This window comes from Chenopodium album, chromosome 6, assembly GCF_948465745.1.
Source record: "Chenopodium album chromosome 6, dcCheAlbu1.1, whole genome shotgun sequence".
Classification (NCBI taxonomy): Eukaryota; Viridiplantae; Streptophyta; class Magnoliopsida; order Caryophyllales; family Amaranthaceae; genus Chenopodium; species Chenopodium album.
In genome coordinates this window covers 60,452,226-60,468,089 of record NC_137839.1, presented here as the reverse complement: position 1 = coordinate 60,468,089, position 15,864 = coordinate 60,452,226, and the positions used below count along the sequence as shown (strand labels likewise).

Genomic DNA, 15,864 nt, shown 5'->3' with positions numbered 1-15,864 from the left:
TAGATTGGATTTGTACTCTCATCCCCGAACCGTATTTGGTTCAAGAACTTTTTGGAGTTGACGATCTCATGGATCGTTAAAGGGTATAACCTTCACCCTGTGAACGGTTTACAAGTTCTTAAAACTTGTTGTCCACTCTTTTGCTCTAGCTTCCTTCCCTTTGGACGCCACCATGCTTAAGTGTATGATCACAATGGGGTTCAAGCTTGGGGTTAATGCTTGAAATATTCCCTACATGTTTTGGCGACTCCGTTGGGGAGGATTTCTATTTGAGCGGATCGGATGAGAGTCGAAAAGTTCTATGTATTTCATGTGCGTAATTTAGATTAAAATTATTGTCATAACCACAAAAAAGGTCATCACTGGATAGACCATCCGAAATGAGTAAAAAATATTGGATTTTTACACGTAGGAAATTTGAGAAATATCTTTCACAATTAGAGTCGAAATAATACTGCGAAATCTGGAAAATTCTAAGAACGTAGATACCTGCTGAGGCATGTAGGAACTAGCATCAGAAAACAGGGTTTGTCGCCTGTAAAGTGCTTTTGTCGCCTGGCAACAGGGGTACTTTTGCGGCGACAATCCCTGTAGTCTGGTGCCAAGTTCTTCCAATACCAAGCCAGAACATTGCCTTCTTGTTTTGACTAGTTCTAGCACTGTTGGCTCAATTCTACTTTCTGATTGAGTTTTTCTCTTTTTCTGAAACCCATATGTGTTCTACATATGGACATAACCCTCTGGGGGTTCACGCTCCATCTACCTAATCGAATGCTCTTGGCAACGACAGGTACATCCCAGTTTGTGAATCCAACAAACCGTGGAAGCAAGTTTTTAACTTGCGGGGTCCCATCCATACGCGCCAACCCTTCCAAAGGTAAGGCTTCCGCGCGATGCATCCGGACTCATAACCATGAACCCTCTTTGACTAACCCTTATCCTCGAATCTTAGAGAACTAGAGCCATGGTTAGGTTGCAAACTCATTGCATCATGTTGTGACTACTTGAACTACTTGTGCATTCTTTGCTTGTGCATACCCTATATGTGCTAACCATTTGTTTGACTTGTGTTTAAGTCTAAATAAACTAATTAATGACTAAAAGGACTTTGTCTAATTAATTAATTAATTAATTAGACTAATTAAAGGCTAATAAATCAGTCAATCTGACTTAGTATGACTTTAGGCATGTGCCCTTAGAGTAAAAATACTGGAAACAGTTCCAGATTAATGTTCCAGCAATTGCGCAGAGCTTTGGGCTGTGGCGCCACGATCTTCTGTTTGTCGCTTAGCGACAATATTGTCGTTTAGCGACAATATTGTCGTTTAGCGACAAGCTTCAAGTTGTGGCGACAGTTCTGTTGCTCCGGCGACAGTCCAGATTTTTGCTCGAGTCATCACGACGAGTCTAATTAAACAGTTTGCTAATCAGTTTGACCAGTTTGTTAATGGCTTTAGCCATATTTAGTCCTTGATTGAGTCTAGGCACTTAGTCCCATGGTCATGCACAAGAGTCAAAGCATGTCACTCGCACTTACTAATAAAGCACACACTTAATATGTATGTCACACTTTGACCATGTCTAGAGAGTCTTGAATGCGTGTTTTTCTGTCATTTTTTTAGGGGGGTTAGTCAGATATTAATCCTCCAAGTAAACCACTTGTTTGAACCCATTCCCAAATATATGCACCCTATTATTTCTTGTTGCTTTTAAACCATAAAATCAAAGTCAATTTAGTCAAGTCATTAAAACGAAAAATGGTTTAATTTACAACGCGTGGTCAAGAAAGGAAGGGCGTCTAATCAAGGACAACACTTTCGTTCAAGTCTTACTTTTTGATGAGCCAATCGGTCCAAAAAGGAAAGCTAATAAGATAATGGCAAGTCAAGAAGAGGTTAACGAACTGAAGGGGCAAGTGCCTAACATAGCTGAGGTGTTGAAGAATTTAAGTCTTCAAATCAATGACCCTGTGAAGCAACAACAAATGGAGATCCAAGGGGCAAGCTTCAACTTTTGATGTTTGTAAATAACTAACAAGTTGTCACTTTGATGGACTTTGAGAGTAACATACAAGATTAAGGTATGTAGCTTTATTGATACTACTAATGCAAGTTGAGGTGTTTAGTCAACACAATTGATGCTCCATAGATTAATTTAAACTATATTTCTGGCTTTTCATCTTACATTTGAGTATTTGACTAATTGCAAATGATCAATATAAGATTTTCCCATCACTTTTTCATTAGATCTAAAATTTTGGATGCACCTTTTACTTTTTGTATCTATATAAACTTATTGGTAAAAAAGTATGGAATTTGAAGATAACATGATTCTTCCTAACTCATATTCATAATATACCTGAAATTAGACAATTTCATTTTGACCTAACTAGGATCTAAATTATATCGAATGACTCATCACTTGAATACGATCCAAACGAAATTAGTCGTGAACCAAACTTTGAACCCCGTCTAAATAACTAGTGTGCATCTCTATTTGAAGATATACATACACTTTCACATACCTAACTTTATGCTATCAAAGAATATAGTGTTAGAAAAGACGTGTTTAAGGTTTATCCTTAAGAAACCTTTGAAAGCATGTCAATAGTCTGTTCTAGACGGGGACGTTGTAGATTTATCTAGAATAACTCATTACTTGTTTTTTGCTTATTAAGTACGCCTTATTTGGACTTTAAAGTCAACATAGTAAAAAAGTTGATAGTCCATGTAAATTAAATTAAAGGTTGCATATGAAAGCAGGAAAACTGTGAACATGTAGTAGATAAAATGATTAAATGACATCCCTTTTATCACAAAGTTGTTGCTTTGCTTTCTCATGAATAGATGTGTGATTTGTGTTAGAAAAGTATTGGAAGTTCCACTTGCATACCTCTTTGTATAAGAAATTTATCACGCTCTTATGAGTATAGTATGTTGCGTAACAAATTCGGAATTCTTAAAAGTTGATCAACCGCACAACAACAGAACATGTAGTTTTCATGAGAAAAGTTACCTATCTTTGGTCTTAATACACTGAAAGTAGTAGTCCCAAAGTATCTCCCTACAACAAAAAAGGTTACCTTCTCTGCCCTCCACCCTCGATATGTTGTGTCGTATTAAAAGTACAATATTACATCATTACAGCCTGATGACCTTCAGTTATACTCTAAGGCCAGATACAAGGCACACCAACACTTGGTTTTTGCTTGTGTTGAAGGTTGGGATATTATTGATTACATTTGTTGATGAATTTTATAAGTAATTTACATTTCAAAGATGAAAATAGTCATATATTTTGAAAATAGAATCGATGTAACATTTATGTGTACAACTTGCATTACCAATGTAGCTGCATGTATATCTTTGCCTCCTTAAGCTAGAGAGAACTACTGAACTTGTTGAGCCTTAATTTTTTTTTTGAAATTCCTTTGTCATTGTATAGGATTTGCAAAATATGTGGGGAGATGGCAAACTATGTACGAGGGGTGGGGAACGAGAGCTTCATGGAGGAGTGGAAAGACAGCAGAACAAATGCTAATGCAACCGATCCATCAAACAGGGGTGCAGAAGGATGCTGGTAAGGACAACCATTGTGTAACTTCCTCATGGCCTGCTTGGTCATTGCGTTTGTTGTACCATGGTTTTTCCGCATTAATATGTTCTGAGTATGTACATTATTTCTTCTTCTTAACACAATAATTTCTTCTTTCCTAGCCGAAAATAGCTAAGATTTTGTTGAAGGAACGTGGTGAAGTATTGGGACATCAATTCACACACACACATTTTTACTTATGAGATTTAAGAGTTCAAGCTAAGAATACATTAAGATTAAGATCTTTGTAGTGGGAAATTCGGATTTATAAACAACAGTAGGTTGTGATTTTAACTGTATAGTGATACATATGGTATTATTCGAACCCATGATTGGGGTTACTCTAAAGTGTTCGTCGTATCATCATGAATATACATGCTTGATTGAGATGTAAATATGGTTGCACCCAATGTCTAAAGAACTTGATCTAGTATACTGCATGACTCCGGGCTCACGACCTCACATCAAAGTGACTCTTTCCTTACTCTACCTTAATCAACATAATTACTACTTTATACCCGTTTACAGTTAAGGGATAAAACCATTGTATATATGAAATGTGATGAAAGATCAATAAACGCTTGTACACTTGTATTCTTGCATAACTCCCAACAGTTCTTTGTAAGAGTATTAATTCTGTAAAAAGAATTCTTGTCAATTGCTTTCACATTGTCTTTTCTTTGTATCCTAAAGTAGTATTACGATACATTATTATTTCATGTAGAAGATTACAATAAACTCTTACAAAAGTGATACTCATAAAATTAAGTTTTGATAGCGGTCAATAAAGGCTACTCAAGTTCAATTTACAATTAAGAAGAGTTTATATAAATGCTACTCAAGTTCAAAATCAGCTAATAACAAGATTTACTCTGTTTAGTCTCTGAACACACCGCTTAGTCTTTGAAGTTACAAGATTCAACACGCTGGTAAGTTCAAAGAAGTAAAAATCAGGTGAATTGACACACCTTAAGTCTTTGCTTGACCAATCTGTTTTGGCTGCACACAATCATACTTTGTAAATGACATAATTTTCATCACTCGGTAACTGATTAACCAACCTTTAAATGTTATCTACAATAGACTTTCCGGGACAATGGCATGTCTTACGTTGGACTCTGATCCGAAGGCCTGCAGTTTCTAATGGTCTCAGGTCCAAATAAGCAAAGCATAGATCAACAGTGATTGAGTCGACAATTAATAACAATCCTGCATATGAGCTATATGATAGTTTGGAAGAAACTTCTAAGTATAATATTTGATTATTAGCCTTTACTGTTACTGCTTAACACCAAGAGAGACAATAACCAATTATCATATCAACAAATGAGCATAATTATAAGAATACACTTTCAAATAGAAAGAAATTAGTACAAACAAAAGCAAATATTTTGAGCAACAAATTTTATTGCATGACAATGAGGTTGTATGAACAATGAACAGAACCAGAGAAAGCTAGATAGAAACCAAGATTGATATTTGTTGATCAGCATCAATCATAAAAGACTCTTTAGCAGTTCTACAAGATCACTCTTCCTTAGTTTGGAATAACCTCTGATACCCCGTTCTTTGGCGATCTCTTTGAGTTCACTGAGCTTCATTCCTTCAACCTTTAATGACTCTCCGTCAGATTTTCAGCTTGAATCCTCTTTATTAGTCAACTGAATTTTATTGCTTTGCAATGCTGTTGTCAATGGAATTGGAGTTGGAAATTCCCGTGAAAGGCTTATAATATGCCATTGGAAAGGTCTTTGAAAGGTCTATTCATCTGTATAGGCCTTTCACGGGAATTTGATTGTTGGTTTATCTATTTGGCTCGGTTTTTAAACAATGTAGGTTCCATTGGATCCAATCATTGCATTTGACGCATTTGGGTCCGTTATTAATCGAGTTTAAACATGTATGAACATGTTTTAGGCCTAATTAGTAATCGGACAAGGCTCTAAGATAACTTTGTCTCAAATATGGGTTTTAACTTACATCATAATGCTTTACGTAGTGCATAAACACTTCAACTTTGATCTAGCATGAAAAACGGGTTTTTGTAACATCATCGCACTTCCTTTTTGGGACAAGAGGCCAAAAGTAGGTGTCTACAGATAGCCCCCACTTTGATCGAGTCTAGAATAGACGATAATCAAAGTAGTCAAGGAAATAAATCCGAGACTCATTCAGTGAAGTTCTCTAAGGATAGAGAATCTTTCAGTAATGTTTAAGGATGTCGAAATGATCCTTGATTTGCTAAGTGTTTGAAACAAGTAGTTATTAAGGCTAGAAAAAGTTTTTCCTTGTTTTAACGCGCTAAAGAATCTAGATTGATCCTTTGTAATTGCAGAACGCTTTTAGAAGTAAAGGTTTTCTGGGTGATGTCAAGTCATGAGAGGAAATCGATTTAAAAAAGAGTAAAGGGGATTATTTCCTCTCAATGATGTCATCGTTGGTCTAAAGTCCCTCGATTTGTCATTGAAACTTTAGCCTGACTTTAACAAAGTAAAAAGATGAAAAAGTGTTTTCGGCATTTGAGCCTAAACGTTTCGGCATTCGAGCCAAAATGTTTCGGCATTCGAGCCTAAATGTTTCACCATTCGAGCCTAAATGTTTCGGAATTCGAGCCGGATGTCCACAAGATAGAAATACATGTCTTAAACAGGAGGCACATATCCAAATCCAGTGAGAGAGAAGAAAGTCAGCAACTCTCGCTCTCAACAGTTTCGCCCACAAGATGAGTACACGTGTCTCAGGACTGGTGGCACGTGACTACATAGGTGCGACATCATCTCATCGCTCTTTATACAGGGTGTGGACGGACACCCTAACTTTCCGGTAAGCTTGTAAGCTCACTAACTACCTTATTTGCTTCCAATCAAGAAGTGTCTGTTCCTGATGGTTCGACGCGTCTGTCGACTCGTGAGCTAACGCCTAAAGTAATCCTCTACCTTTTAGTTCCGAGAGATAGATCCTGCAAAGCTTGGGCTGAAGTGTAATTTTACGCAACACCTACACCATACAATTTTGCGCTGTACGATACGCCTTTTGCATTTTTACGCTGCATGACAACGCCTTCCTTTTTGCTCTGGACGTGAAAAAAGAAGAAAAGCCAGACATTTATAACGTCAGTACAGTAAAATGACAAACCTGTCTATGGGAGCTTTTACGTAAAGCACCACTACGGAACGTCTTACGACACTCTTACAAAAAACGTTCAAAACATATGCTTAGGGAAGGCACAAAGCACGACCTACATGCAAGATGATCCAAAAAACTAACAAAGAAGAAAACAAACTACAAAATGAAAAGCAATTTAAAAGATTTTGATAATTTTCGCGCCATTACGTCTAATAACGAGCAAAAATCGTTGAAAAATGATCAAACGGATCAAAATCTGGACACCAATCATTTTAATGACTAGAATTCGCGCGCAACTCAGTGGGTCGTGCTGGCCAGGCGCGCGCATCGTTCTGAGTTGCGCTGTTCTGTCACGTGCAACTAATTCAGTTGTGCGTGACATTTAAAACAGCAAAAAGAAATCGCTGAGCGTGGTTTTCATTTCGCACTCTCTTTCTTCTTCCTTCGCCATTTTTGTTCCCCTCTCTCTCTTTAAGAAGCTCGAATTTTCTTTTTCAAAGCTCGAGGAAGTAGATCTTATCCCTTATTCATATTTTCCATAACCCAATGTAAGTTTTTTTGCTAAATTCGTTCATTCTTGGCTGAATTTTGGGCGATTTTCGAATCATTAAACCCCAAATTCCGAACCTAGGGGTTTTTGATTTGGCTTGTTTCCATGAATATTTTTGTTTGTCGTTGTTTTAAGAAATATATTGCAGCAAATTTCATGCGAAGTTGTAAAGTATTGATCTTGCATGAGTGTGTCAAGTATATATGTGTTTTCTTTTGTTCATTCTAATTTTGACTTTTGTGCTTGAACTTTATTTCTCTCTTTTTTTTTTGCTCACATAGACCATATTTGTTAATTTTAATGTAAATTGAAGTGTTTTGAACAACAATTATGCATTAAAATTATAAATGAAATTTTGAACTTTTATATTAGCATGAATTTGTTCTTGTGACTCATGTTTATTTTTTTCATGCGTAAGTTGCAAAATTTAGTTTTATCAATGATAAAAATAACTGATGGTCATTATTATTCACTTATAAAACTGTAATTTCAAGATTTGCACCAAACTAGTTAGTTTAGGAAATTCTTGAAGTCATCATCGAACTAAAGTAATTCAGCTATACTTCGGGCTTTTGAGACCCCATTTTATGTTGCCGAATACTGTAGCCCCCATTTTATGTTTTTCGAATGTTGTAGTCCTCAATGTTAGGTGACTTCGATGATTTGCTTGTTGTCAATAATTAGACCCTTTCATGTTGCTGTAAATGGGGTCTAAAACTCCTGTGTTTCTTCTTATTATGATAACAACTAGAATCTTGGAAACGATTAAACTAAACTTTTGCTCTTCCTCGAGCAAAACAAAGAAAGAAAGAATGAGGATGAAAAATTTATTAAAAATGAAAAAGAAAGACTCAAGATAAGAATGTACACTAAGACTCATTGTCGTAGGAATCACGGTTGTTTTTAGCTACAACAAGCCCTTTAAACCCCAAAGTCGCCTATGAGGACGAGTGAGGTCTCGTAAGGGTGTCCTAAGAGTTTACCCACAACTCTCCACCAAACATCAAAGAGGCAAATCCATAAAAAAAAAAAAAGAAAAGAAAATGAAAACAAAAATTTTTTGCGAAATGGACTTACATAGAGACTATAATGCAAATGAATGAAAGTCTTTCTCAAGTAATTAAGGTATGCACTTTTCAAGATATCTAAGGTTGATTGAAACATAGGGTATGCTAGGCACAGGAACTAGACATCACAATCCACGTTCATCCCAAACGATCTTACCGCGTTCTCCCCACTAGTCTCAAATCTCCCTTTAGTGAGCATCCCAATGATTCCTCGAAGGAACCGGAAAAAGAGATTTTATTTAGGCTACACGACAATCTTGACTATGCATCCCCTTTCCTTAGGCAATGACCCATGATTCCCTCCCCCGAATAGTGACTCAACTTTCTAGGTCGAAAGGTCTTTCCCCAAGGTTGTAACGTAAGGCATAAAGGGTGAAGGTAGGCTAAAATTTAAAATTTGGTGATTTTCCTAAAAAGTGAAGCAAAAAGGTGATCAATCCTCAACAACACAATCAAGAAATTACCAAACAAAAACAACACCCCCAAGCTTACTTGAAGCTATACTCACAAGAAATATATACAAAAGCGTAAACGCTTCTCCCCTAAGCTAAAATGAAGCATTGTCCTCAATGCTTAGAAGGAGAAAAGAATACATCAAAATATTTTTGAATTTTCACTTTTTCAATTTTTTCCTTCTTTTTTTAACTTGCAATGTCCTTGCCTTTTGCTAAATTCGGACGGCTTCTTCTATAATGCAAATTATTCGTCCATGCCTTTTATGATTAAGGATGGCTTTTCCTCAAACACTTGCCATTATTCACAAAGAAAACGTAACACAAACTTGCACTCATAAAAACCAAATTTCCAACTTATCCACCACAAACTCCATCATACATGATCAATTTGCTTCACAAAAACCTAGAAAAGAAAGAAAATGAAACAAAAAGCCAAAGATCTAAAGATGTGGCTTGAAAAAAAGGTATAAGGCTCAAATGGTTGCAAGAAGGCAAATGTAAACCAAAAAATAAAGATGAAACAAACTATCCTAAAAATGAAAAATACCACTGTAGACACCCATTTGTGTCTCCCCAAAACCAAACCCAGTGATGAATGCCTTTCACGTCGAACCATTATAGAATGAGGTGAAAGTGTGGAAAGGTCAAGTGTTGCGGTTTAGTTTTATTAAAATTCTCTTCTCTCTGTTTTTGAAAACAACTCTATTTTATTAAAAATAGCCAATCGAGTTTAGTTTGGTCCATAATAAGGGTCCAATAATAGTGTAATTGGATAGGGCTCGAAAAGACCTTTCCAACGATATATTATAAGCCCAATTCCGATGAATATTGAGGAAATTATGGCCAAAATACTAAACTGGGTCCGGTTCATTATTTACATACGGCCCAATGATCTAGAGGAGGGCCCAATGTTAATTGTTATTTGTAAAATAATTAGGATTAATTATAACTTTCTAGAAGTTTCTAGAAGGTTCTTTTAAATTCTTTTTTTTTGTTCTTTTAAATTATAATATTATTAGATTTAATAATAATTTTAAGATGGATTTTTATTCGTAATAAAATATTATTATTTTTATTATTATATTATTATTTTTAAAGATACGTTTTATCTTCTGCACGGATTCCATAGATCAATTTGGTTAAAGATCGGATTCCGCGTGGAAAGCGCGTGCAAGCCAGGTTGTCGCCAAACGACAAGTCTGTCGCTTGGCGACAGACCCTGTCGCCTCGCGACAGAGTATATTTTTGGCGACAGCGTGTAGTTTTATTCCTTATCAAATTCTATGATTTTCCGGACTGTTTCCTTATAAATGGGGTCCTCGACCTCCGTTTTTATTCATCAACAATCAATTCACAATCACCCAATTCTCTCTATTCTCTCTCTAAGCAATATAGCTTATTCTTTCCCTCTTGTTTTTCTAAACTAGCTTTTTACAAACACAATGCCGCATACACAATACTTAGAAACACCTAGCCAAGTTCGAAGTTGCCTTCGCCCTAGACGTGAAAGTTGATAATTTCTGAGGGTTTGGTCCCAAATCCAGTCTAAACTTTTTAACTCTTTCTTTCAATTCTTTAATTTAATTATTGATTTTAATATTTTTATTGAAGTTTACTAACTTGTGTATTTTGTTATTAGAAAGAGGTACGAGCTGAGGCTTCAAAGTATGTAATCTTATCACTCCCTTTCAATGTAGAAAGCATGTTTATTATTGTTTAATATTCCTAGTATCATGTTAGGATATTATTATTGCTTTCTAGAATCATGTTTAGGGTGTCTTTATTCTTTCTAATAGCATGTTAGGTACCATGTTAGGTTTAAAGCTTTGATCTTTAATGTTTAGTGACATGCTAGGATTTGTTATTAATCTTGTTAGTATCATGCCTAGGATCTTGCTATTATTATTAAGCTTTATTATGCCTTATCATGGTTTTGATTATTATTATTATTATTATTATTATTATTATTATTATTATTATTATTATTATTATTATTATTATTATTATTATTATTATTATTATTATTATTATTATTATTATTATTATTATTATTATTATTATTATTATTATTATTATTGTTATTGTTGTTGTTATTATTATTGTTATTATTATTATTATTATTATTATTATTATTATTATTATTATTATTATTATTATTATTATTATTATTATTATTATTATTATTATTATTATTATTATTATTATTATTATTATTATTATTATTATTATGTTGCTTGATATTTATTATTATTATTGCTTGATCACGCCTTTTATGTTGTTTAAAGGGAATTTGTACTTGAAATCACGCTTAATAAGATAATTAATAATTTGGTTTAGGCTAATGTGATTTTAATACAAGTGATCGCCAATAATAGTATTATTTGTGCATTAATATTCAACCAACATAGATAAACAGGTTTAGGATTAATATAATGTTTGCTTGTTAGTCAGAAAGTGCACATGAATACGAGTAGAATAAAGTAGAGGCCTATTTTATAGGGCGGGTCCTTTCTTTTGTAGATTGGATTCGTACCCTCATCCCCGAACCCTATTTGGTTCAAGACCTTATGGAGTTGATGATCTCCTGGATCGTTTAAGGGGTGTAACCTTCACCTCGTGATTGGTTTACAAGTTCCTAAAACTTGTTGGCGACTCTTTTGCTCTAGCTTTCTTCCCTTTAGAACGCCACCATACTTTAGTGTATGATCACAGTGGGGTTCAAGCTTAGGGTTATAGTGCTTGAAATATTCCCTACAACCACCCCTAAAAAGGTGCCTTTGTCCTCCCTAGATAGCTCGCTCTCGGGTTTAAGAATCATAAATCAAGCTTTATAGATTAGGTTTGCAAAGTCAAGGATCCACGCCGCTCATACAAGATAGGTTGAAGGCTTGAAAAACGATGTACCTCACATGGATGTAGCAAAAACTCACAAGTGGTGTCAAATCAACTATAGGGAGCAACTACCAAGCATGCCACAAACAAGTAGAATCCGGCTTCATGATCCTCCTAGTTAAAACCAACTACCCTAGCATACACCTATCCTAGAGTCAACCGAACATAGTCTCAAACCGTGCATACCTTTACCACCTAGGAAGAAAATTATGCAAAAGACAAAGTCCAATGTACAAAGTCCAACTCATAAAGAAATCAAAAATGAAAAATGAGCCTCAAAATCAAACCACAAACAAGAATGAAAATAAAAGAAAATAAAAGGAAAGGTAAAGTAAAAGAAAAGAAAAGGAAAGTCATAGATAAAGGAGAATAGGAGAAAAGGAGAAAAGGACTAGAAAGCAAGTTAAACACATATATCCCAATCGACAAACAAGTGATCGAATGACAACATCGTCATCGATCCCAAACACATTACGTGTTCACAAGCATTCATCCTCGAACCATTATTCAACTTCCCCTAAACTAATCCTAATCTATGCAACCAAAGAAAAATAAAGAGAAAAATTAGAAAGGTCTCACCGGGCTATCCATGCTTAGCATAATAAATAAAGGCGATAGAAAGAACCACCTTCGTTGCATTCCAAGATCGTAAGCATCATCATAGAGCCATGTGAGAACAAGAAGAGCAAAGAAACTATAAACAAAGAAAATGGTTAGTAACTTCAAAACAAAATAAAAGAAAAAGGAAACTACAAAGGAACACTAAACTAAGCTAACAAAGAGTTAAAAAGAAAGAAAAGAAAACTAAGTAACCAATTAAACTACAAGCTAACTAAAAGACACTTAGGCTTTGGATAAATGAGATTTGATGAGTTATGGAAAAAGGTTGGTGTGGTTTTGAGGGTATGAGGGTGATGGGGGTCGAAGGTAGAAGAAGGAAATAAGGGGAAATGAAAGAAGAAAGAAGGAAGGGGAATATAAGGGGCATGGCAGTGGGCGCGGCCATTCGTGGGTACACAAATAATGATGATGATAAACACCAAAATAGGCACTAGCAAAATCCCATTTTAGTGGGTTCAAAATCCCAAAATAATGGTAGCACCACATGAACCCACCAAAAACAAACTTCCTTCAACTTTTAAAGCACAAAATTCCCTATCTTATCTCACTAAAATTCTTCCCCTTTTACCTCAAATTTCGATGATATCGAGTATAAACACATCAAAAACCGCAAAACACTTTCTCATTCCTCATGCTCACTTGATGAAATCCAATCCCAAGAATCCAACCTACAAATCCAAACAAGTAGAAAAGTGAAAGAAAAGAAACTAAAAGAAGGGAAAATAAGAAAATTCAAAATCAAAAAGAAAAGTTTAGAGATCTCTAGGTTGCCTCCCGGGAAGTGCTTGCTTATGGTCCTAAGCTCGATTCTTCCTCCAAATCATGGAGGGTCAAAGAACACCACCTTCTTCAAAGTGGCGGAAGGAGCAAATTTCTCCTCAACTTCTAGCAACTTCTCGTTGTTGCTTGATGAGATTTTATACAAAGACTTTTCAAATGCAAGCTTTTCTTTCCACAACTTCATTCTCTTTCTCTTCTTCTTAGAAGCTCGTGCTCTTTTCTTTGCCTTGTTCTTCTATGTACATGGTTTCACATCATCGACACTCTTGGGGTCACCATCCTCCTCTTGAGGGTAGAGCTCAAACCAATGAGGAATGTCAATTTCCTCCTCGTCTAAAAGCTTGGGAAGCTTCGTTTCCTCTTCACTAACCTTCTTGCAATCACAACTCAAAAGAACATCATAATAATTCTCAAGAAAATCGTTAGTTGAAGAATCAATCATGCATACATTATCAATGGAGCAAGGGGAATTAACACACATATTTCCTTTCAGAAGAGACAAAGACTCATGCATTGGTTTCAAATCAAAACTTTCCTCATTCTTACCCACTCTCAAGGTAATACGACCTCCCTTAACATCTCTCAAGGCTCCCGAGGTGGCTAAGAAAGGTCTTCCTAAGATGATAGGGATATGGTCATCTTCCGCAATCTCAAGCACAATGAAATCAACGGGAATGGTGAACTCTCCTATCTTGAGAGGAACATCCTCAACTCTCCCCTTTGGAAAATCAATAGACCGATCGGCCAATTGAAGGGTCATATTGGATGGAAGGAGCTCACCTAGCTTAAGTTTCTTAAAAACGGAATAAGGCATGATGCTAACACTAGCACCAAGATCACAAAGAGCATTATGGAACAATTTTCCTTTGATTTTGCAAGGTACGGAGAAATTTCCGGGATCTTTCAACTTTTGGGGTAAGTCATTTTGAATTAAGGCACTAAAAAACTCCCCTCAATTCACCGGTTCCACCAAATTGCAATCTCTCTTACCGCTCATAATTTCCTTAAGAAACTTAGCATTGTTTGGCATTTGTTCTACCACATCGGTAAAAGGAAGAGTAAGATGAAGTTGCTTAAGCATCTCGATGAATTTCCCAAATTGCTCATGCAATTTATGCCTATTGTGCTTTTGGGGGTAAGGAAGTCTAGGTTTGTAAACCTCGTCTTGCATCCGCTCTTTCTCTTTAGGCTTATCATTGGAATCCTCACTCATCTTGCTAGGCTCTTCATTCTTATTCCCTTCACTCGGATCGCTCTCCTTTTCACTCACCTTACTCTTCCTAGGAACACTCTCTTTAAGGACCTTACCACTCCTAGTGGTCATAGCACACATCGGTTCCCTAGAGTCAACTTCTTGTGAGGGTAAAGAAGATGGACTAGCATAATCTCTCAAAGGGTCGGCTAGTTGAACAATTTGGTTCTCAAGCTTCTTTCCATGAGTAAATAAGACCTCAAACATTTTGTTACAAGACTATGTGAATTCATTCAACATCTCGGATTGAGCCATCATGAAATTCTCTAGCCTATTCAATTGGGATTGTTGAGCATAGAAATCATCACCTTGGCTTTGAGTCTTTGGAGTAATTTGGGGTGGAGTATCTCTTTAAACATCATTTTGAAAATCTCCCCTACCTTGATTACTCCAATTACCCTTACCATGATTTTGGCCGAAATTTTTATTATGGTTACCATAACCTAGGTTATGATCCCCATATTCTTGGCCATGGCTTTGATCATTAAAACAAAAGTTATTATGGTTACCACAAAATTCTTGGGTCACATGGTTACCATAACCACTATTTTGGTTATAATTATCATAGCTCCCATGATTGTGATAATTCCTATTCCCAACATTCTTTTGAGCATTAAATCTAGGTCCAAAATCATTTTTATCATCACAATTCACATGCACATTCTCATATCCATCACATTTATCACAAGGAACATTGGGGCAATTTAAAGCATTATGATAATTCTTTCCACATAAATCACAAACCAAGCATTCTCTTATCATGCAACAAGAAGCAAAAAGAGGGTTAGAGTAGGAAGATTTACCTCTCCCCTTAAATTGGGAGGGAAGACTAGAAGCTTGTGAAGGTCTCTCGAGCTTGGTCTTGAGAGAATTCACCTCCTTTCCTAACTCCGGGACCAATGTGGACAAATCTTTGACGACATAAGATTGATCGATTGAGCCACTTGTGCTTCCCGATTCCCTCTCTACATCATGCCAATCCATGTAGTTCCTTACCACATCATCTATTACATCCACAACCTCTTCTTCCGTTTTGTTCATAATCGGCCCTCCGGCTCCGGCATCAAGGCTCGATCTACCTTGAAAGCTCAAACCACCATAGAAAATTTGTATGACTTGATAGGTTGGAATTCCTTCGTGAGGGCATTCCCTTTGGTAATCCTTGTACCTCTCCCATGCTTCATAGAGATTCTCTCTAGGAAATTGCTTGAAACTTTGGATTAATGCTCTAGCCTCCGCCGTCTTCTTTGGTGGGTAGAAACGGGACAAGAAAGCTTTTGTGATTTCATCCCACGTCCTAAGGGACCTTGTCTTTACCTCCTTGTCCAACCACTCTAAAGCTCTTCCAATGAGAGAGAAGGGAAACAACTTGAGCCTTATATATTCTTGAGCAACTCCGGTTACCATGATTGTATTACAATACTTCTCAAAATCCTTGAGATGGTTGAGAGGATTTTCACTTTTTGCACCACCATATTGTTTCCTCTCAATCAAGGTGATCAGAGCCGGTTTGATTTCAAAATCACC

At 36.1% G+C, this 15,864-nt stretch overlaps 1 pseudogene; it reads left to right on the top strand.

Annotated features, from left to right (window-relative positions):
* The first annotated feature begins 15,466 nt into the window (after window positions 1-15,466).
* LOC145637675 (small nucleolar RNA R71) lies at window positions 15,467-15,528 on the top strand (annotated as a pseudogene).
* The last annotated feature ends 336 nt before the right edge of the window (window positions 15,529-15,864 follow it).